This window comes from Theropithecus gelada, chromosome X, assembly GCF_003255815.1.
Source record: "Theropithecus gelada isolate Dixy chromosome X, Tgel_1.0, whole genome shotgun sequence".
Classification (NCBI taxonomy): domain Eukaryota; kingdom Metazoa; phylum Chordata; class Mammalia; order Primates; family Cercopithecidae; genus Theropithecus; species Theropithecus gelada.
In genome coordinates this window covers 31,486,789-31,510,569 of record NC_037689.1, presented here as the reverse complement: position 1 = coordinate 31,510,569, position 23,781 = coordinate 31,486,789, and the positions used below count along the sequence as shown (strand labels likewise).

At 45.7% G+C, this 23,781-nt stretch overlaps 1 protein-coding gene across 3 annotated transcripts in view; it reads right to left on the bottom strand.

Moving 5' to 3' along the window:
- SHROOM2 (shroom family member 2) overlaps positions 1–23,781 on the bottom strand; it is a 164,962-nt gene that overhangs the window by 22,481 nt on the left and 118,700 nt on the right. For 2 of the 3 annotated variants that reach the window (XM_025371819.1, XM_025371820.1), the window contains exon 1: positions 16,542–16,757. The exons of the other annotated variant lie outside the window; for it this stretch is intronic. The gene's annotated coding sequence lies outside the window, so the exon portion shown is untranslated. Of the gene's footprint in view, positions 1–16,541; positions 16,758–23,781 lie in introns of those variants that run through there. 3 annotated transcript variants of the gene reach the window in all.

Here is a 23,781-nt window from a genome sequence, read left to right as displayed (position 1 = left end):
CACAAACGAAGAAAAGGACCAAAAATGGGGATTTGGGCCTCTGCTGGGGTCATATTCCAACTTTTGTTTCTAATTGGTTCCAAGCGGCAGCTCTGTAGGTTGTGTGACTGGTCTATGTTGTGCTTGTGCACAGATGCATGTCTATGTGTTCATGCATGTCTATATGTTGTATGCATCTGGTGGGTATGTACACAGATCTATGTGTGGATGTTGTCTGTGTCTATGTTGTATGTGTGTAGATGCATGTTGTATGTGTATAAATGTCTGTCTGTACGTACACTGTGTGTGCCTGGGCTGTGTATGTGTGTAGATGTATATCTCTGTGTAGATGTATGTTGTATGTGTATGTCTGGTTGTTTGCATGTGTAGATGTATGAGTCTGGGTTGTGTCTGAATGTACATGTCTGTGTGTAGATGTATGTTGTATGTGTACATCTGGGTTGTATATGTGTGTAGATGCATGTCTCTGTGTCCATGTATGTTGTGTGTGTCTGTGTTGTGTGTTGTATGTATGTGTGGGTACGTGTGCCTGTGTTGTGTCTGTGTGGAGATGTATGTTGTGGGTGTGTGCCAGGTTGTATATGTTGTATGCATGTGTAGGTACGTGTGTCTCTGTTGTGTCTGTGTGTAGACATTTGTCTCTGTATATATGTATGTATTTCTCTTTGCCATACTTCTAAGGATAAAATAAATGGTGACAGCAAGATCCAGCGATAGAGCAAGCAAGGCACTAAGATGACTTAAGGACTTGGTGTCTTCGCACAAGCTCCAGGAATCCACTGCAGCAGGAAGTTGGGCCACACAAAGGAACATTTCAAAGGCAGCTGCACTCTAGGATCCAATTGATATTCAGCCTTGGTTGGTGTTCATTCTCATGCAAAACATGCTAATGCCACGTTCCCAAGGAGACAGCTGCTTGCCCGGTTCCCAGAGGGGAGAGGGCCAGCAGGCTCCAAGCAGCAGAGGCTTCAGAGATCTGCAACATGGAGCCCGTGGCCCTGCCATTCTCCCTGGGTTGGCCGCCACTGAAGGAGATGGAGCACGAGGCTCTAAAACAGCACCTCAAAGCCAAACAGAACTAATCTGAAGGGCACAAACCTGCAGGAAGGGCCACCATCAATGTACTCAGTCACCCAACGTGCTATGACAGGACTGAAACCACTGTTAGGAAAAAAACAAACACTCTAGAGATGCTGTTGGCATTACTCCATTTTTGCTTCCACTGAGACAGCCAGCCCCGTGTCTGAATGCAAGGTTTCCTTCCACCTATGAGAGGTGGCAGTTTTATCTCCACGTTCCATCTGTCCGTGATAAGCTCCCTGAAGACACTGGGCCCATTTTTCTGAGTCTCCTTGTGCTGCTCCTGCCTCCACACAGCCCTCAGGATGGCTGGTTCCTTCTCACATAGCCCTCAGTTCTCCCAGTCCTGCCCTGACATCACCCCACCTCCAGGTCACGCCCCAGCAAGGGGACTCTCTCAAATCATCCCATTGCTCACCTGCCTCCACGCTCCTCCCTGGGCTGAAAGCATCTCTACAGAGGGCAGGGAGCTGGGCTATTTCCTTCAGGGCCTGGCAGGCAAATATTTATTACATGCATTGTTATGCCTTCACTTGAACACAATGTAAATGCACTTTTTGCTTTCAATCACTTTCGCTTTTTGTGCAGAATTGTAAAAGGGGAGAAGCCGCATTTTTTTCAAGACACCATGGTTAAGTTCTCCATAAAAGGACCTTGTGTATGAATGTTCCCAACACAACTAAACAGTTTTGAACGGCTCTGTAATCAATAATTCACCACTGTTTTCTGAATAGGGTTAACAATTATCTTTAGCAAGGAGGACGGGAAAATTTCCGAATCTTGCAGATGACTTAAGGAACACACACCGCAGGGTCCTCCTCACCTATTTTTTTTTTTTTTTTTTTGAGACAGAGATAGGGTCTTGCTCTATTGCCCAGGCTGGAGTGCAGTGGCGTGATCATGGGTCACTGTAGCCTTGACCTCCCAGGCTCAAGTGACCCTCCTGCCTTAGTCTCTTGAGTAGCTGGGACCACACGTGTATGCCACTATGGCCTGGCTAGTTTTTAAATTATTTTGTAGAGATGGGGTTCACCATGTTGCCTACGCTGGCCTCAAACTCCTGGGCTCAAGTGATCCTTTTGCCTTGGCCTCCCAAAGCGCTGGGAGTATAGGTATGAGTCACTGCCACAGGCATCATAACTACTTTTGGTGTCAATGATGGGATAGGGATGCATTCTGATTTGCAGACACACAACACAGGTGCTGCTGAAATGCTGCCCTCAATGAACTCCAGTGTCTGAGTGCTTTCTAAAGTACAGGTTAAACATCTCTCTTCCGAAATGCTTGGGACCGGAAGTGTTTTGGATTTCCAACGTTTTTGGATTTTGGAATACTTACACATACATAATGAGACATCTCGGGGGTGGGACTCAAGTCTAAACCTGAAATTCATTTTGTTTCATATACACTTTATATATACATATAGCGTGAAGGTAACTTTATACAATATGCTTAATAATTTTGTGCATGAAACAAAGTTTGTATCCACCAAACCATCATAAAGCAAAAGTGTCAGTCTCTCGGCCACCCATGTGCACAATCTGTGGTTGTCTGGCAACTCCGTCATTCCGGACTCTGAATTTAAACGCTGCCAACAAGCCGTAATTTTCCTACACTTACTGATATATAAGCACTCAACAGTGAAAAGCACGACATGCCATCAATATAGTGAGAGAGGAATGTGTCCAGGGTAAGTAAGCAGCACAGCAATGGCACCGGAACACCCGCCTCAGCTGTCAGGCGCCAGCAACGGCAAACAGCAGCAGCTTGCCCGGTCTCTACCTGCTTTCTTACTGCAACCCGTCCCACGAGATCAGCTGTGGAATTTTTCATTTGTGGCATCATGTTGGTGCTCAAAAACTTTTGAACTTTGGAGCATTTAGGATTTCAGACCTTCTGATTAGGGATGCTCGAGCTGTGGTAGCTGCCTGTGACTTGAGGTTTCCCCGGGTATACACATCCGATCGGGATCCATCACGTGCCAGCTATGTGACGTCGGGCAGGCAACTACACCCCAGGAAGCTGCCTCTCCTGTTCCAGGTGATCACAGGCCACATCGCATAGGATGGCGGTGAGCTAGCAGCAGATAAAGGCCCTGGTGTGGGAGAGGGAGTTGCGTAGGCTTCCTACGAGCGAGGCACCTGCTGAGCACCTAAGGCCAAAGCATCAGTCTGTGATGGGGCAGACCTTGACACAGGCCTCCGTGACACCAGCACCGTACAACCTTCTTCCCAAAGCATAACACCATGCAACACACCCAACCAATTAGATGGGAAGGGCACCCCTGCAGCCACCAAGCCAGCCGGCGAGGGGTATAAAAGGTGCCAAGAGAGCTCTGGGCAATGGCACTGCCTCATTTTTACAATGAAGAGACAGAGTGAACACACTTCCCGTGGATAATGACATTGAGGTGTTTCCTCCTTTCATTTACATATTCTGCAAAAGGCTAACTTATGCCATATACAAACATATTACACACAAGCATATCGTCAAGAATAGCAATGGATAGGGCAGTAACTGTGGTGGCCCAAGAGTCCTCCTTGAAAAGGTATGCTACAAAGCCAGGATCTGGGACCGGAGCTGTGTGCACAGAGCACAATTATCTCATGGGACAACTGGGGTAGGGCCCAGCATTGCTGCTTCCAAACAGAGCCAGGTTTCCACGAGCATGGAACGTGGAACGCTCAGTAACTCAAACACCAACTCAAGCTCAACACTGACAGTTTGAGGTTATCATTTAGAAAGCACTCCTTCATTGGTTGTGGGCATAAATAGAAGGGATTCTGTAAAGCATAGAATTTTTATCAGGAATCACAGGTAGCTGGTCTGCCCTTCAGCCTGGTGAGGTGTATCAGACGCTGCCAAGCAGGTGTTCGCACACTGAAGAACAATGGCGCCACCAGGCCTCAGAATGCGGGTCAGGCAGCTGAGAGCCGGCACACCCGTGCCATTCTGAGCACAAGTTTCCTGAACGAGTTCCTGGTGTCTCCACTGTCCTTCTCAGGCCCTGGGCAGCTCTTACAGACACACACCCTTGGGGAGGCGCAGGTGGAAAGCTCTTTTGTCAACACAGCACCCCATAAAGGCCGGATGAGGTAGAAAAAGGAGACAGTGGGGAAGGCGATGGAGCCCAACAGAGGCAAGAAACCAACCAAGCGACCAACCAATCAATGCAGAGATGTATTAGAAACATTTTAAACAGTGTGAATACCTGGGAACAATGGCACCAAAAACTCTTTCCTTAGCCATACCAGTTTACCAGGCTGAGCGCAATGGCTCACACCTATAATCCCAGTGCTTTGGGAGGCCAAAGTGGGAGGAATTCAAGACCACTCTGAACAACATAGCAAGACCCAGTCTCTACAAACAAACAAACAAACAAACAAACAAACAAACAAACAAAAGCCAGGTATGGTGATGCATGCCTGCAGTCCCAACTACTCAGGAGGCTGAGGTGAGAGAAACGCTTGACCCTGGGAGTTCAAGGTTGCAGTGAACCATGATCACACCACTGCACTCCAGCCAGGGTGACAGACGGAGACCCTGTCTCTAAAAACAGATGAAAAAAGCCTGGGTGTGGTGCCTCGTGCCTGCAATCCCAACACTTAGGGAGGCCAAGGCAGGAGGATTGCCTGAGGCAAGGAGTTTGAGACCAGCCTGGGCAACAGAGCAAGACCCTGTCTCTACAAAAAATTGAAAAATCATCCAGGCATGCTAGTGTGCACCTTTAGTCCCAGCTACTCAGGAGGCTGAAGCAGGAGGATTGCTTGAGCCCAGGAGTTGGAGGCTGCAGTGAGCTATGATCATGCCACTGCACCCCAGCCTGGGTAACAGAGTGAGATTTCTGTCTCTAAAACACAAAAAAGAAATACTAATTTACCGTAGGATTTCCCAGACTGTGAGCACCAGCAAGCTAGAGGCTGTTTGGTTGTCCTTTGCAAGCCCAGCTTTCAGTCATAAAAACAACATTTGCCCAATGAACAGATAGAGCTAGTGATGACAAAGGACAGTTGTTCTCACAGGCTCTGCTACAACTTTTGTGTCCTGTGGAACCACCTTCAGGGAGGACAACAGCCCTGAACCATCCTTAAGTCAGTCATTTCTCTACTGCCACATCTCTGCTGAAGCTGCTCCCTGTATGCCAGGATTCTAGTGCCGTGTGAGGAAAGCAATTACTCTAGAAAGTCAGATGAATTAGTGTTTCTTTAGTGTCTTCACAGATGGATAAAAAGGTCTGCTGCTTCCTTTGGGTTTTATTTGTGCTTGCAGGGACTTGGATGGCAAAGAGTAACAAAGTTGAATTAGAGAGGCTGATAAATCACTTGTGGTTAGGAAGGGGAGGAGACAGAGATTAAAAGAGAAATCCAAAGCACAGATGATCCAAATCATAGTTACAGGCACTGATTTCTCGAGGGGTTAATGCCCAATAACAGAACCTGCCTAGATTTGGAGATTATAATGTGGGATGGCCCCTCAAGTATCGGACCCTGAGTATGTCTTCAGCACACACATTTTGAGGATCTGTTCCAGGCTTCTATTGTCTCTGTGCCTGGAGAGCCTCATTCTTGGTTCCAGAAAGTCAGCCCTGGGAGCTGGGCTCTCCTGCCTTGATGAGAGGGCCAGGCCTGGGCAGAGGTGGGAAACAGCAAGGGCTGGCATGCCTGCAAACCTGTGTTTCAGGGAAAGCCCTCCAAGCAATGTGGATGTTGAGCCAGCCCTGGGAATCTCTGCTTTACAGGAACTCTCCCTCCAGAACTCCCAACCTCCCACTTTCCTATCCACTTCCTTTAGATATTCAAAGCTATTCCTGAAGTTTTCATCGCTGGCTTGGCATACCCCTCTCAAATGAAATTACTCTCATCTGTGAAAATGGTAAGATTGAGTGCACCCCCCCACCCCCACCCTCTTCCAGGCCTGGAGGGACTGATCCATGTTCCTCCAGCCAGAAAGGCTTCTTGAACCCTGGGCCAGTTCATCTCTGCTAACTGTAACAACTTCAAAAGACAGCTTGTGGAGGTCCACTCTGGTTTACATATGTACCACTGCTTCCAGTAGCAACTAAAAAGAGGCCAGAAAAGTTATAAAATCATAGGTTTTACAAATTCATCAGACTCCCCACACACATGTAAAAAGTCTCCCCATCCCCTCTCCCTTAGTGTTATCTTCACAGTGCTTTCAAAATGAGCAATTAAAGACATGTGGGTTTTAAAAATTAGTATTTGTCTTACCTTCTAGACCTGGAGTTTGCAAACTAGAAATGAAGGCCCAACTCTCCACTGCCTCCTGGTTTTGTAAACGAAGTGTTATTGGAACACACACACGTCCCTCATTAACAGCTGAGGACACCTACATGAACTCAACTCCGGAAAGTCTCAAGCCCTTCACAGGAGAGAAAAGATCATGGCCTCTGAGTCCTAGTGAAACTGTGTGAGGAAGGAGACTCTCACACACCTGCCCTGCGACCCAGCCAGTCCGCCACTCTCAGAGAAACAACCCTCATCCAAGAGAAACAACACAAGCCCTCATTCATGCTGGCCAAACACTGCCCACCTCCTGGTGAGTGGATCAACCAGTGGTGCTGTATTCACAGAAGGGAACACTAGCCAGTAATTTAGAAAAACTACCGAGACACAGCAATGAGAATGGGTCCCAGGGGCATGACCCTGAATGAAGGGTCAGCTGCCAAAGAATGCACAAGCAGGGTCCAGTTTACATGAAGCCCAAGAAAAGGCAACACTCACTAGGGTCACATATCAGGGAGGGATGGTTGTGGGGCAGGGTTTCATTGGGAAGAGTACAAAGGAGCTTTCTGGAACTTACTGTTTTGACTATGAGGTGTATAAAGTTATCAAAACCAGCCAGGCACAGTGGCTCATGCCTAGAGTCCCAGCAACTTGGGATGCCTAGGCAGGAGGATCAGTTGAGGCCAGGAGTTCGAGACCAGCCTGGGCAACATAGCAAGATCTGGTACCGAAAGAAAAGTTTTTTAAAAAATTAGCCAAGTATGGTGGCATGCACCTATAGTCCCAGCTACTCGGAAAGCTGAGGCGGGAGGATCACTTGAATCCAGGAGTTCAACAAAGCACTGAGTCATGACTGTGTCACTGCATGCCAGCCTGGACAACAGAGAGAGACCTCATTTCTAAAAAACAAACAAAGAAGTCCCAACAATTCCTTTGAAACTCCTTCCTTCAAACAAATGGAGCTTGTTAGAAGTAGGCCGGACTCTGATTCCTTTTGAACAAGCAAAATATGGCAGAACTCACATGTTCACTACAACATGAACTATTGTGAATAGTTCACTTGTGTGAACTATGTATACTGTGAATGCCAAGGCATGGAAGCCACCTAAGCAGACATTGACAGATGAGTGAATAAAGAAAATGTGATGTGTGCATATAGAGGAATAGAAAATACTTAAAAAGGAGGGAAATCTTGCCATTTGTGACAACATGGATGAGCTACAGGACATTACGCTAAGTGGGACAAGCCAGGCACAGAAAGACAAGTGCCACACGGTCCCACATACGTGAAGAATTTTAAACATTCAAATAGAATGAATGGTGGTTGTCAGGGGATGGGGGAAGGGGAAACAGGGAGATTGGTGAGAGGGCACAAAGTTTCAATTACACGAGATGAATCAGTCCCAGAGACCTACTGCACAGCACAGCATAGCATCTGTAGTTAATAATTATGTATTGTACATTTACAAATTTGATAAGAGGGTAGATCTTATCAATGACAACAACAAAAAAGAGGGTTGACAGGGTGGGAGAAAACTTTTAGAGGTGATGAATCCATTTAAGGCACTGATTGTGGTAATGATTTCACAGGCATATAGACACTTATCTCCAAATTCATCAAGTTGTATACATTAAATATGTACAGCCTTTTGTATGTCAATCATACCTCAATAAATTGGTTTAAAAATGTACGGCAGAAGTGTGTGACTTCTGAGACCAGACCACACAGGCATTGCAACTTCCTCCTTCCTCTCTCCTGAGGATAACTCACAGTGGGGAAGCCAACTACCATGTTGTGAGGACACTCAAGCAGCCCTATAGGGAGATCCATGTGGGGAGGAACTGAGGCCTCCTGCCAACAGACATATGGGTGCCCTCTTGGAAGCGGATCCTCTAGCTCCAAGCAAGCCTTTGGAAGACGGCTGTCCCGGCCCACGTGTTGACTGCAATCTCAGGAGATGCTGAGCCACAATAACCCAGTTAACCTCCTCCCTAACCCTCAGAAAGTGTATGAGATAATAAATGTTTAGTGGTGCTGAAGCCACCAAATTGGTGGATGATTTGTTATGCAGCAAGGTAACTAACACAATTATTCTACTCTTTATGCTGTAATGATCAAGTGATCTGTGGCTGGCTTTTTGTTTTCAATGTATACACAGGGAATTTTGAGGAGTAGGAAGCAGACCAGAAATAAAACTCATAAACACATCAGAGTATCCACTTCTAAAAATTGGATATGGATATAATTGGTACCCTGAATTTCATGCCAAGATTCCCAACAATTGCTCATAGCACATTAGCTGACTTTTTTTTTCATTACTATATTTCTTTAGATTAAAAGAGAAAAAAAATCATATCTGAATCTCTGTGATAAATACTATCTTACTGTGGCAGACATTTTCATTTACCTCAATAATAGTTTTAGAAGCATCTGGGTTGTGTAATATTTATAAGGTATGATCTATTATTGACAAAAGCTTAAAGCTACTAAGGTCTGGGCAGAGGTAACAAGCAATGTATGAATTTGGGTTCACCTTACACCTTGTTCCCTACACCTACATGCTCTTCTGAGCCACAAATGTGTGTGTGAATTGTGTGTGTGAATTTCTAGACATCTAGGATGGATCTAGGAGGTGTTCATATTACCGAACACTTTCACCTGTACTCTTTTCACCTCCACAACTCTATCGGGGTATCAGTCACAGACCATAAAACCCAATGACTTGAGAGGTACTGTCTGATGAGTTGTAGTGAGCTAAGATGTCTGTCTGATGAATTGTGGTGAGTTGAGATATACTGTCTGATGAGCTGTAGTGATTTGAGATGTCTGTCCGACGAGCTGTAGTGATCTGAGATGTCTGTCTGATGAGCTGTAGTGATCTGAGATGTCTGTCCGACGAGCTGTAGTGATCTGAGATGTCTGTCTGACGAGCTGTAGTGATCTGAGATGTCTGTCTGATGAGCTGTAGTGAGTTGAGATGTCTGTCTGATGGGCTGTAGTGATTTGAGATGTCTGTCTGATGAGCTGTAGTGATCTGAGATGTCTGTCTGATGAGTTATAGAGAGTTAAGATGTACTGTCTGATGAGCTGCAGTGAGTTGAGATGCCCTGCCCTACCTATGCATGCCTGGTGGTTCCCAAATCTCTGTTTTGATTCGCACTCTTTGGGACCCTCCCCAAGGAAGCCATTCCTGTTCTGAAGATCCAGTGAAATGCGGGGCCGGGCATGGTGGCTCATGCCTGTAATCCCAGCACTTCGGGAGGCCGAGGGGGGGCAGATCACGAGGTCAGGAGATCAAGACCATCCTGCCCAACATAGTGAAACCCTGTCTCTACTAAAAATAGAAAAATTAGCTGGGCATGGTGGCGGGCACCTGTAGTTCCAGCTACTCGGGAGGCTAAGACAGGAGACTCACTTGAACCGGGGAGGCGGAGGCTACAGTGAGCCAATATCGCGCCACCGCACTCCAGACTGGCAACAGAGCGAGACTCCGTCTCAAAAAAAAAAAAAAAAGCAACCTCCTCCATGAAACATTTCCTGGACCCGTTGACACAGATATGCCTTTCTTCTCTGAACTTGCACAGTACTGAATCTCTACCTGTTGATTCCTAGACAGTACTTCACCATTCTGTGGTATTTTCATTTAGTATCTCTCCTCCTGGCTGAAATGACTGTGCTCACTCCTGCCTAATCTACCTCTGTATTCCAGGTCCAACACAATGCCTGGCACAAAGCAGGTTGCAGCAAAAGCTCACTGAGTCAACAGGAAAGAAGGAATGAAGAAACAAAGGAAGGGAGGAGGGAAGAGAGAGGAAAGGAGCAGAAAGCAAAGCAGGCAACCTGATGTGCTCGGGCCTTCTGACTCCCATGCTCCTCAGCCATTCACATTTATGTTGTGGTCTGAATGCCTGTGCCCTGTCTCCCAAATCCGTAAGTTGAAATCCTAACTCCAATGGGATGGGATTAACAGGTGGAGCCTTTGGAAGGTGATGCAGTCAGGAGGGTGAAGCCCTCATGAATGGATTAGTACCCTCATAAGAAGTACTCAAGGATGGCATTGTGGCTCATGCCTGTAATCCCAGCACTTTGGGAGGCCAAAGTGGGAGGACTGCTTGAGGCCGGGAGCTTGAGACCCTCCTGGCCAACATAATGAGACTCCATCTCTACAAAAACAAACAAAATTAGCCAGGCATGGTGGTACATGCTTAAAGTCCCAGCTACTCAGGAGGCTGAGGTGGGAAGATTGCTTGGGCCTAGGAGTTTGGGAGTTTGAGGGTGCAGTGAGCTGTGATTGCACCACTGCACTCCAGCCTGGAGTGACAGAACCTGTCTCAAAAAAAGAAAAGATAGGCGAGAGAGCTTGCTTCCTCTCTCTGCTCTCCCTCATGTGAGGACACAGGTAGAAAGTGCCATCTATGAACCAGGAATCCACAGGCCAGCACCTTGACATTGGACTACCAGCCACCAGAAGAACCGTGAGCAATAAATGTCTGTTGTTTAAGCCTCCCAGTCTATGGTCATTTGTTGAACAATTTATATATTATCTTCACTATTAATACAGGACAAACTCCTTCAAGGAAGGTTCTGTCTGTGCCTGCTTCAACTTTGCATGCAGCACAGCACCCGACCTCGGGAATGCTAATTGTTAACCAGGGAGATAACATACTGATGTCACCTGAAGACCTGTCCACAGAGACTGCAGTTCTTCTGATCCTAGCGGTGATTAAAACATAGGGGCAAACAAACAGACAAACAAAATCCCTTAGACTTCCAGTGTGCTGGAGCTGAAGGGCCTAGGAAAGGATTCCATCCTAAGTGAGAGGTGGACAGCCCCAGCTCCACTCCAGAGCCATGTCCCAACTCTCCTCTTCCACTGTAACGTCACATTTCCACAATTACTACAGAAACAGATTCTGGTAGGCTCACTTGCCCGGTAAGAACAATATGAGGTCACTAAGTTTTTCTATAAAACAATGACTGTAATAACAATATTGGCCGGGCGTGGTGGCTCATGCCTATAATCCCAGGACTTTGGGAGGCCGAGGCGGGCGGATCACAAGGTCAGGAGTTCGAGACCAGCCTGGCCAATATGGTGAAACCCTGTCTCTACTAAAAATACAAAAAAACATTAGCTGGGCTTGGTGGCGCATGCCTGTAATCCCAGCTACTCGGGAGGCTGAGGCAGAAGAACTGGTTGAACCTGGGAGGTGGAGGTTATAGTGAGCTGAGATTGCGCCACTGCACTCCAGCCTGGGTGACAGAGCGAGACTCCATCTCAAAAACAACAACAACAACAACAACAACAGAAAAGAACCACAATATTAACTGGTGACTGAGAAGCTCTTTGGTGTTCCGAACGTGTTTCTACATATGTTTATGTGGTCCCTATTTACTTTGATCTATGTATACCTTAAATGATGAAATGTTTAGAAGTGTCTCACGCAGGAAAACAAACACACAACTTGAGTATCAAAAGGAACATAAAAACATCACAGTGAGAGCAAATGTAAACAAAAAGCAGAAAGGCACAAGCAGGGGCAAGCACCCTTATGCAAAGAGCAGACCGGACCCTAGAACGTACAGAGGTCCTACGGTTGTGCTTCCAATAGGACCACGAGTTTCCCGTCAACCAGAGCAAAAGAAGTGAACTATGATGAGTTAGCGTTGTCGGAAAGCCGGCCATTTCTTAATTTTTCCACAGAAACAATTTTCCTACCAGCCTTCCGAGATGGATGTCTACACCTCCTAGGGAATTCATGCTGACAGAGCTCCTGGTGGTTACACCTTCTGCAGCACATACAGTAACAAGAGACCAGTAATGGCAATGCACAACTACCAGAAGCCAGTAGCCACCAAAAGGCAGAACTGGCCACACAGAGGCTCCAGGTGCAAGGGTGACAACACTAAAATTCAACACACTTGTGTGTCCAAAAAGTCGAACTCTAACCACCCACTAACATCTGGAAGGCACACAGCACACGGCAGGGATGTATCTGCAACCTAAACGACAATAATAAAGAAAGGGCTCATCTTCAGTAGGAAAATGAACATGCCCTGAAGAGTAATGTACAAAAAAAAAAACACAAATGGCCACTCAGTACACCAGAAAAGTCTGACTTTGCTAGTCCCTGAAGAAATGCAAGTTAAAAATGAAATAACTTTTTTGCCTATCAAACCACAGAATTTTAAATATGTCTAATATTGACAAAGTTTTGGGAGAAGTAGGACTGCCCTGGACGATCGGTGCCTAGAGTGTAAATAGTAAGCACACACTTTTTGGAGGGCAACATGGTGATATTTTCTAATGCCTGCCTAGCAACTCCATGCCTAGAATTGTATCCCAAGGAAATCAACACAGAAGAGCACAAGCATTTCACTGCAGATATCTGCTGCAGTATTATTTACAACTGTCAAACACCAACAGCAGCCCTAAATGTCCACAGTATGGCTACAGGGTTGTTAGATTTTAGAATGTCATGTACTATACACATACAAGTTACAGAAAAAGGCAGCTTACATACAGTATGTGTAATATAATTGCATGTGTAAAAACATATATTTGCAAGGACTTCAAAGCAGATACACTTCCATGTTCCACAGTGGAGACTCTGGGTGATAGGATTGAGGGTGATTTGTAATATCTTCACTCTGCTTCCCAGAACTTCTACATATTCTTAATAAAAAGGTTTTAATTAGCAAAATTGATTTTTAAAATAGGAAATGTTAATAAAAACTATGTATCACAGCCTTGAAAGCTATAATCTCAGATTAGTATAAAACCTCATTCTCAAAAACATATGTGAAGCTCACAAAATCAGGAGTAATTTTGAATTTTGGGTGGCCCTGTGGTAAGATATAATAAAAACTAGTTAGAATAGCATATCAGCTTCATAAATTAAGAGAAAATCTCAACCTTCCTTTTATCGCAATTGCATGTGACCCCAAATTGTGGAAACCTCCCATCTCAGATTATTGCCTGCCTATCATCTAACTCAGCTGAATTAGAATCAGAAATGGACTGTTTATCCAATAGGCTTCAGATATTTGTTGTACACGACGTAACTTTATATGCATAATTACTATAGAAAACGTGTGTAGTACATATATGTGTATGGGTATGTACATATGTGTACACACACACACACGTCTATAAACGTTGAAAATTTCCCTAGAATTTCTAGGTTTTTTTTTTTTTTCCCACCCTTAATGGCCTCCAAGTACATTTAAGGGTCCAACGGCCAGATTTTTTTTAACAGAATAATTTTATAACAAATTTCATGCAAGTTATACCCAAGAGCACCTTGTCAGTGAGTGGCTTTATGAGGCATTACCACAAGAAGACCGAAGTAGGTTTAGCTGTCAAGGGCATTTCCGTCAACAAAGCCCTGTTGGCAGAAAATGGAGTTTGCTGACAGAGCTGATTTTATTTGTAAATGGATATCAAAGCGATTACACCTGTGCATGTATCTCATATATATTCATATGCTTTTGTTCCTGGAAACAATGATGGCAAATGAGCAAAACAGTGCAGCCACAAATCACCCCACAGAGCTGGAAATATGACTGAAGGGAAATTTGAGTCCCTGGCTTCTCTCCCTAAGAACCAAAAATGACTACAGCTGGAAGGTACCTTGGAAATAATTTAATCTTCAAGATCAAGGTAATGGTAAAAATAAAAAACAAACAATTTTAAAATAAGAAATAATTTAATCTGTGCCCCTTATTTTATTGACGAAGAAATGGAAGGTCAGAATGGTTAGGTGGCTTCGCAAGCCACAACAATGCAGGCTGAGGAGCACACATGCTGTCTCCGCCTGGTTGACGGGTTTCTGTACTTCACCCCCAGAAGTCCAAACTGAAATTCCTTCTCACTGCACTGGCAGCACACTAGATAAGGGATGTGAAAGTTACAAAGAGAATAACTGGGAATTCTGGGGCCAGTTCTACATTCAGCCTTACCTGGAGGACCTTGGCCCGTTAGTCCGCAGGAGCCCACCAGACTGAAAATCAGCCATGCTGCCCCACGAGGGCTCTTCACTAACTGGCTGTGAGAATCCGGTCACCCCACCCCCAGTTTGCTTCATTATAAAATCAAGACGGTACCCGCATAGTAGGACCCAAGGTATACATGTGAAGAGGCACTGTGAACTTTCAGGAATTTTAAATAAGGAGTCTGCAAATATGTTTTAAAGGTAAACAAGTAAATAACTCTAGGACCTCTTCAGACATCCAGGGATGTCTACAAGCCTTCCAGAAATGACCCAACTATCTTACTTGCTCTTGGAAAAGCCAGCTGGAAATCAGTGCCCAAGGACAGGGGAAAGATGGGTGGATACAAGACAGCTTCTTCCCACTGCTCCCCCACCCTGGTCTTCTTAAAAATGTAATGCACATAAGAGGTAAAAAATTAAACGTAGTGTAAAGTAAATGTATTCCAAAGGCCATATAAAATATTCCCTTCCTTCCTCAACCTCCAAAATCCAAAGGCAGACTCTGGAAGAGCAGCCAGCCCATGCAAAAAAAGCAGCAGCCAGCGTGCACTCACCAGGGTCGTTAGTCCCCCCGGCTGGGCAACAGAGCCTTCTGCAGCCTATATGCTTGACACCAACATGTATGGTTATTCCTAGCACTCTGTAAAAAACCACTTCTGTGTGTGTTGTTCATGCCTCTGTAGATGAGAATTCCCCTGCAATTTTTTTCCTTAAGAGGTATGGTGTTGGTTTGGGTGGTGGGGGGGCGTGGGGCGCGGGGGGAGGCAGAGACAGAAACAGAAAGGGACAAAGTATAAAATGCTTTTGCTACTATGTGCGACAAAAGAAAGAAATGTGCCTCTACCACCCATGCAATACTTTTCTGCAATAAAATAATAATAAATACTTGTAGAGTATGACCTCAAAGGTTCTATTCTGTAATGAAAAGAAATATGCCAACCATTCATCAACTTGGTACCAAATCTCCAGTTTTTTTATATGATACATTAAAATATTATTTTCCACTCATATTATAAATCTTAAGACCATCTACAAGGCAGTAGGCTGTTTAGTTGTAAGCATTACCAGGTAGATTTCCAAAAGCCTTTCTTCAAACTCCTTTGCCTTTTTACCTTTCAACTAGCACAACCGCTAAAAACATGTATTTCAAAATGACACTTACTCATGTGAGTCAGTAAATGCAGACCAAAGAGAGAGTCTGTGTGTGCACACGTACTTATGCATCAATTTCCCTGTAAAAATGGCATCGACCCTCTGCACACACAAAAGCTTCCTTTAGTAAAGCAAAAGCATTCCAACCATTTAGAAATATAGCCAAAACTAATCATCTCTTTCTTTTATCACAACATAAAAGGGAGGAAAAAGCGCACGTATAGTAAAACCCTTAAACTGTCACAATCACACCAAAGAGGAAAATAAAAGAATTGGAAAATGCTAAGAACCATGGTGATTCCATTTTCTCTATTTAAATTATCTCACTGCAATTAGCAGGCTATGTGCAAAACACTCAGGGAATATTTCTCATGACTAAACATGCACACCTGATTTCGCCGCTTTTTTTTTCATTTGGATGTAGCTGACTCACCATTTTTTCTCAATGTCCGCATTCAATGCCTGAGTAGTGGGAATGCCTGTTTCTTACTGCTACTGAAAAAGAAAAGGCAAACAAGGCAGACAAGTCTTCATGCGATGCTGGCGTCCTGCAGCCAGCTCCCTCAGGGAACCCATCTGCAGAACTCACACGGAGCAAGGGTCCCACATACCAAGGGCTGCAGTCCCATCAGTGCAGATGCTGGCTCTACGGCTTCCAGCCTAGAACACGGTGTTAAGAGCACTGCCTTCCAGTTCCAATGTGCTTTCAGCTAACTGTGAATCCCAAGCTGCAACGATTGCATGCATCCACAAGCACACATGCAGCACCGGCGAGCATACCCTCGCACATCTGTGTATGCCTGCAGAGCTCGAGCCGGAATCTGCACTCTGATTTGCATTATTTCTCATCTTCAGGCAGAAGAATAAACAATGAGAACACATTCGCCGACCTCGCCAGACCTTACCCACAGCATTGTGAGCTGACAAGCAACCTGCTTTTCAAGATAGCAGAACAAAAGAGCCACTGGGAACTACAAACCCCTAACAAACGGCGCAGGCGTCCTGAAACCAGTCCCATCTGGGACGAACTGCCCCGAGAGCAAACGCAAGGGTCCCTTACCCGGCTCTGCTTACCGCGCTGGATGGGAGCTTGCCCAGCTGTGAAGGCAGCGATGTGCTTCAGGGACCTACAGCCCGCCTCTGCTGCAGCTCTCCTCCTGCCTACTGAATGGAGTCCTAAAGCCAAGCTCACAACAGCTGGCCTGTCTGTGCCTGCTGTCTTGTTGATGGGCAAGCTCACGCAGGCTCCGTCAACCTTCACCTCCACGGCTCAAGGCTCCGCTTGCATTTCCCATCACTTCATCAGCAACTCCTCGCCTCAGTGGGGAACATTTCTAACACTTCAGTGCTTAAACCCCAAAAGTCTTGTACTTTAAAACCCCAAAAGGTTTGGGGGGCAGTCTTCCTTTGTGTGTGTGTATGTGTGTTCGGAGACAGGATCTTGCTCTGTCTCCCAGGCTGGAGTGCAGTGGTATGATCACGGCTCACTGTAGCCTCCAACTCCTGGGCTCAAGAGATCTTCCTGCCTCAGCCTCCCAAAGTGTTGGGATTACAGGTGTGAGCCACTGTGCCCAGCACTTATTATATTTTAACGGGGAAATATAGAAAGCCTACTGCACTGATGTTACAGCTTTCTCTATTTAGTGATGTTAGGTAATCCTATAACACATGTGACACACAGTTCAACTCCACAACCATAAGGAGGCAAAAGAAAACATTCAACAGCCTATTCTATGTCCATATATTCTTGGGTTGGTTACACACTCATTAGGAATGTAACCCATCAAGCAACTAACAAGTGTTTCCGGAAGTTTGAGTGTGTGCAAGGCACTCAGGGAAGAAGACAAAGGCAGGATGGACCTGACTTTCCCAATTCACCATTTCACAATGATCTGTATTTAAAGTCCCTGCGCCCCACCTCCCTCCTAATGCAGCCCCAGACCTCAGCACCACAGCCCCTCCAGGAAGCAGCGTTGCCAGGTGCTGCGCCTCACAGCCCTATCCCACCCTCCCTCATCCTGGGCTTAGCCACCAGGACAGAGTTTCTCTTTCCAACCTGCTCCTGTCAACCTCTTCTACATTCATAGCAGTTACTTCCGACTCTTGCTCATTTCTCCAAATAACATATGCTGCTTTGCAGCATATACTGTACCACTGCCATTTTAGATTTTTTATTTTTGCATGTCGACACTTGACCTTAGGCACTGTGCTGATTCATTAATGTTATATCCCTTAAGCAAGTAAGTAAGTCTGCGAGCAAGGTTGCTCTGCACATCCCCATGATCCAGGGCTGTGAGCTCAGCAAGCTTGGGGGGGACCTGACACACTTACACTGAGAAGCAGAATGAGGATTCGAGCCTGTGTCTTCGACTCCAAAGCCCACGTTCTTTCCAGTACTTTTCATCTTCATGTACTACTTTACCAAGTACATGTTCCTGTCTCTAAGAGAGGGTGCCATTCACCCTGGGCCATCTCTTTTTCTCAAATGCTCAACACATACTGCCAGGCCACATACGGAACAGCAATCAGTTGATGGCTGATTAAATATTTTATTACAGGGCTGGGTGTGGTGGCTCACACCTATAACCACAGCACTTTTGGGAGGCTGAGGCAGGAGGATTGCTTGAGCCCAGGAATTGGAGACCAGCCTGAGTAACATGGCAAGACACCATCTCTACATAAAAATTTGTAAAAAATAAATATTTCATTACACTTTTTTTTTTTTTTTTGAGATGGAGTCTCACTCTGTCACCCAGGCTGAAACGCAGTGGCGTGATCTCAGCTCACTGCAACCTCCACCTCCCGGGTTCAAGGAATTCACCTGTCTCAGCCTCCCGAGTAGCTGAGATTACAGGTGCATGCCACCATGCCCAGCTAATTTTTGTATTTTTATTAGAGACGGGGTTTCACCATGTTGGCCAGGCTGGTCTCAAACTCCTGACCTCAGGTGATACGCCCACCTCAGCCTCCCAAAGTGCTGGGATTACAGGCATGAGCCACTGCACCTGGCCAGGGTCTTGCTGTGTGGCCCAAGCTGGTCTCAAACTCCTGGCTTCAAGCAATCCTCCTGCCTCAACCTCCCAAAGTGCTTGGATTACAAGCATGACCCATTGCGCCTGGCCAGCATCTCATTTTAGAATGGGTTTAGATTACTAAAAAATTGCAACAGGCAGGAGAGAGCTCCCATATGCCCTCTACCCGCTTCCCCCTATTATTAACATCTGACTTACTATGGGGTGTGTTTGTCATAGTTAATGAATCAATATTGGTACATTAATATTAACTAAAGGTCACACTTTATACCAATTTTCTTTTTACTCAATGTTCTCCTTCTGTCCTTGAACCTCATCCAGGTACTGCATCATACTCAAGCCTGCTTCCTCAGACTCCTTTTGCTGTGAGGGTGCTATAGCTTTAGACTGAACATTTGTGCCCCCCACTCTCAAATTCCTATGTTGAAATCTAACCCCCAGGTGATGGTGTTAGGAGGTGGGGCCTCTGGGAGGTGATGAGGTCATGAGGATGGAGCTCTTGTGAATGGGATTAGTGCCCTTATAAAAGGGACCCCTCAGAGCTCCCTCTCCCCTTCCACCATGTGAGGACGCAGCAGAGAGACAGCCATTTGTGAGGCAGAAAGCACCTTCACCAGACACCGAATCTACCAGTGCCTCGATCTTAGACTTCCCAGCCTCCAGAACCGTGACAAATATATTTCTGCTGTTTATAAGTCATATAATCTTAGGTATTTTATTATAGCAGCCTGAATAGGCTATGATAGTTTCTCAGGCTTTCCTTGTTTTTGATGACCTTAATAGTTTTGAAGAGGTCTGTTCCGGCATTTTGCAGCATGTCTCTCAATTGGGAACTGTCTGATGTGTTTTTATGATTAGCCTGGGACTTCTGGGAGAGAGACCATGGAAGTGAAGTGCCACTGTCATTCTATGATATCAAGGGGCATGCTGTCAACATGACTTACCTGTCAACGTTGACCCTGATCAATTGGTGAAGTCGGTAGACACCGGTTTCTCCACTGTGACGTTCCTCTCCTCGGCCCCCCTTGCCACACTGTACTCTTTGGAGGGAGCTTACTGTTGGCAGCCCACACTGAGTGTGGGGAGCTATGCTCCACCTCCTTAAGGGCAGAGTAGCTACATAAAGTATTTGCAATTTTCTGCACAGCAGATTTCTCTATTCTTCATTTGTTAATTTATTCAACCATTCCATGTTATCAGTCTGGGCTGTGGATTCATTTTATATATTGGATTATAATCCACTACTAATTAATTCTGCTGCTTAACTTGTTCTGCCTTTGGTCACTGTTGGCTCCTGTGTCCCTATGACATATCCACACTGTTGTCACTGCTGGGTTTACTTATGGGTGTATTTGAGCACTTATTTTCTGGCACTATAAGATACTCCAGGCTCATCTTGTACAGTTCCTGCCCCAACCCTAGACTCAGCCATTCCTCTGAGGAGCCCTGGTTCCTTTTATTGGAGAAAAGCCTTAGAAAACAAGATTTGCATGCTGGCTGTGCTCTAGGAATCCTGTTTTTCCATTTTTGTTTATTATTTATTTATTTAGTTATTTATGTATTTATGAGAGAGGGTCTCACTGTCACCCAGGCTGGAGTGCAGTGGCACCATCATAGCTCACTGCAGCCTTGACCTCCTGGGCTCAAGTGATCCTCCCAACCCAGCCTCCCAAATAACTGCAACTACAGGTTGCATCACCATGCCCAGCTAAATGTTTTTTGTACAGATGGGGTCTCACTATGTTGCCCAGGCTGGTACTGAACTCCAGGGCTCAAGCAATCTTCCCAGCCTCCCAAAGTGCTGGGATTATAGGCATGAACCCCTGTGCCTGGCCTAGGAATCCATTCTTAAAGGAGACTCTCCAAGAATTACTTCTAAACAGAAAGTACATTTATAATATTAAAGTTTATAATGTGGCTTTCCAGATAGCCATGTTTCTTAGAGCGAGGCATAATTATCAGGGCTTATAAGATGCTCAAATCTTTTTGTAGATTGTATAGTATTAATACTATTAAGACTTTAAAATCTTAATCATTGTAATAAAATGCATACAAATCTGCTTTTAATAGACACAAAACATTTGTGCCCTTGAAAAATTCCACAAATAAAAAAAGAACAGAATGAAATCACCACCCTAGTACCCTTATGTTCTGAAAGAACTTCCTCCTCACCTCTTAGACAGTCTTGGTGAAACCTCAAACTTTTCTGAGTCACTTTCCATGAATTGAGCGGCATGCCCAGCCCATGTGGTCCAAAGGCAACCTTCCCTAACCCAGGCTATCACTAACAAGTCAGAAAAGCTGGTGCTACAGCATCCTGCGTGCTCCTGCATTCTTGGGCTGTGAACAAGCCACAGCCCCCTCTACTTGGACAAAGCAAACTTCCCCAAGTTAACCACACTAGGGATGGGGAGACAGATATCATGTTGCAAGATAATCATGAACTATCACAAAGAAGCCTCTTTGAAAACATCCAGACAGACTGCCACTGGGTTCCATGCTCCCTGTGCTGGAAGCAGGCTCATGTAAGACCATCCCTTTCATCCCTCCACTAAGCCCAACATGGTCAGCAAGCAAACCTTTGTGTAAAGGACCAGATGGCAGATATTTTCAGCTCTAGGAGCCATCTGATCTGTTGCAATGACTCAACTCTCTGCCATTATAGAGAGGAAGCAGCCACAGGCGGTCTGTGAGCAAATGGATGTGGCTGCATGCCAATAAAACTTTATTTAAAAAAACAGACAGGGGGCCAGAGTTGGCCTGTTGACCATAGTTTGCTAACCCCTGACTAAAGCAATGATTACACAATTCTTTCCTCTGTTGAGTCATCAATATCTGCTTCCCTAGAACTCGAAACCAGTGAGTCTAGGGGTGCTTTATCATATTCTTCGAAGTAGAGAAGAAAGTTGCTCTGCTCCCCCAGGAACTTGTTTCCAAGTGACCCTGACCTAGACCCCTCAGACTTTCACCATCTGACACCACCCGATTTGGGTGAGCTGCTTGAGAATGTCTCAAAAACCATGAGACTCAAGCTCTGCAGACAATTCCGGAAGTGATCTGAGGAAGGATGGGATGCAGGTGTGTGGGATTTGCTTAGGAGATGGGGAGCCGGGAGGGAGCTCTGGTGCATACAGTGGGCAAACACAGAGTGGAGAGCAGCACGGCAGTGTGGAGACTTTCTATTCAGAGACACAGCCTGTGTCACACCGACTCCAGTTATGCTCAGGGAGCCACAGGTAAAACCACCTGTGCCTGGTAAACAGGAGGCAGGGCTGACTCACAGAAAGAAACAAATGACTTGAAAGAAGGGACCAGGTGAGTTCTGCAGGGGACATCCACATACCTGACTCAGAGGTTTCCTTGTCTTGCTTCCTGCTTTAGGGCAGGGCAGGAAGGAATGTGAAGAAGGGAAAGGCCCCTGTGGCTGCTGGGTTCGGTGGGACAATAGGGATGCTGCCCACCTCCCCTGCCACTCCCCACCAAGGGGACCAGCAAGGGCTGGAATCTAGCCAGAGTCCTCTTAGCAGGCCTGCAGGGAGGGCAACCTGGTCACCGTGTGGCTGCTTTTGCGCCATCACGGCAGAGCTGAGTGGTCGCAGCAGGGACACTAATTCCCTCTGAGCCAAAAATATTTATCATCTCATTTTCCCCAACCTTTGTCAATCTCTGAACTACAGCCACTTAATGCACAGATCCATTTTATTTATTTATTTATTATTTTTTGGAGACAGTTTCACTCTTGTTGCTCAGGCTGGAGTGCAGTGGCACCATCTCGGCTCACGGCAACCTCCGCCTCCCAGGTTCAAGCGATTCACCTGCCTCAGCCTCCCCAGTAGCTGGGATTACAGGTGCCTGCCACCACACCTGGCTAATTTTTTAGTAGAGATGGGGTTTCACCATGTTGGCCAGGCTGGTCTCGAATTCCTGACCTCGGGTGATCCACCCGCCTTGGCCTCCCAGAGTGCTGGGATTACAGCATGAGCCACCACGCCCGGCCTGACAGACCCATTTTAAACTAAAAAGAAGTTTTCTTATGGATTCCCAGTGCTGAGATTTTTTTTTAAAGACTGAGATAAAATTAATATGTCATAAAATTTGCCCTTTGAAACAGCACAGTTCAGTAGTTTTTAGTATAGTCACAGCAGTCACCATCACCACTATCTAATTCCAGAGGATTTTCATTACTCCACAAAGAAACGCCATGCTCATGAACAGTCGCTCCCTCACTTCTGCCCCCTTAACCCCTGGCAGCCATTAATCTACTTTCTATCTACAGATGTGCCTATTCTGGACATTTTATATAAATGGCATCATACAATATGTGGTTTTGATTTTTTTATTAGACTGTTTAATGTCTATATATAAAATCTGTTTCCTTATTTTAATAGTCCTTAGGCTATAAAACACAAAACAAAGTTGCAAGTTATATGCAAGCAAAACTGTAAAGCTGATGTCGGGTCTATATGACAGGTGATGTGGCTTTGCTGAGCATGAACCATGATGCTCACGGCCCGGGGCACTGCAGCGCCGCTGCTTCTTGGCCCAGCTATCAAAGTTTCCTGGGTGCCACAGAAGGACTAATCTCAGCCATCACTTTTGTTTCGACTAACAGGGCACAGAGTTCTGCTGGCATAGTACCCTGATGTCCTTCTTGTCCCTCATCCACGGGAGAGCACATCATTTACGGGGGAGTCCTGAACTTACTCTTTACTCCCACCAAAGGAAATTGGGTCAGCACTGTGGTCAGTGAGACTCACACACACAGCCATGGTCTTGCACACCATCCACAACACTTGATTTAGATTCTAAGAGCTAGCATGGAAACGAACACACAAAAATTTAAACTGGCAAAGAGGACAGACATGTTGCCAAGGATGTGCTCCAAGTGCCACGTGTGAGAAAGCCCAAAGCAGAAATACATCACTGGCTCCCGCATCATCACCGCCCATGCGTCAGTCCTCCTTCGCCCTCCGGCCTTCTGGATTCTCCTGGCGGTGGAGGTGGTGGTGAGCTGTGTGGTATGAAGAGGCCTGAAGCGGGCTGCTCAGCTGGCCCGGGGGGATGCAGACCTGACATATACTGCTAGCTCTGTTGGCCTCCTCTAGGAATTCTTTGGGTTTGTGCAGATTTAAAAGACACAAAACTTGTGGGAATATTTGAATGCATTTTCTATTTATATTGAGAAGGAGGTGACTCAGAACGATTTCTTTTTTTATTTCAAATGTGTGGGCTTCAGAAAACAGATGAGCTAAATCGATTTCTGAGACTAACTGCAAGGACCT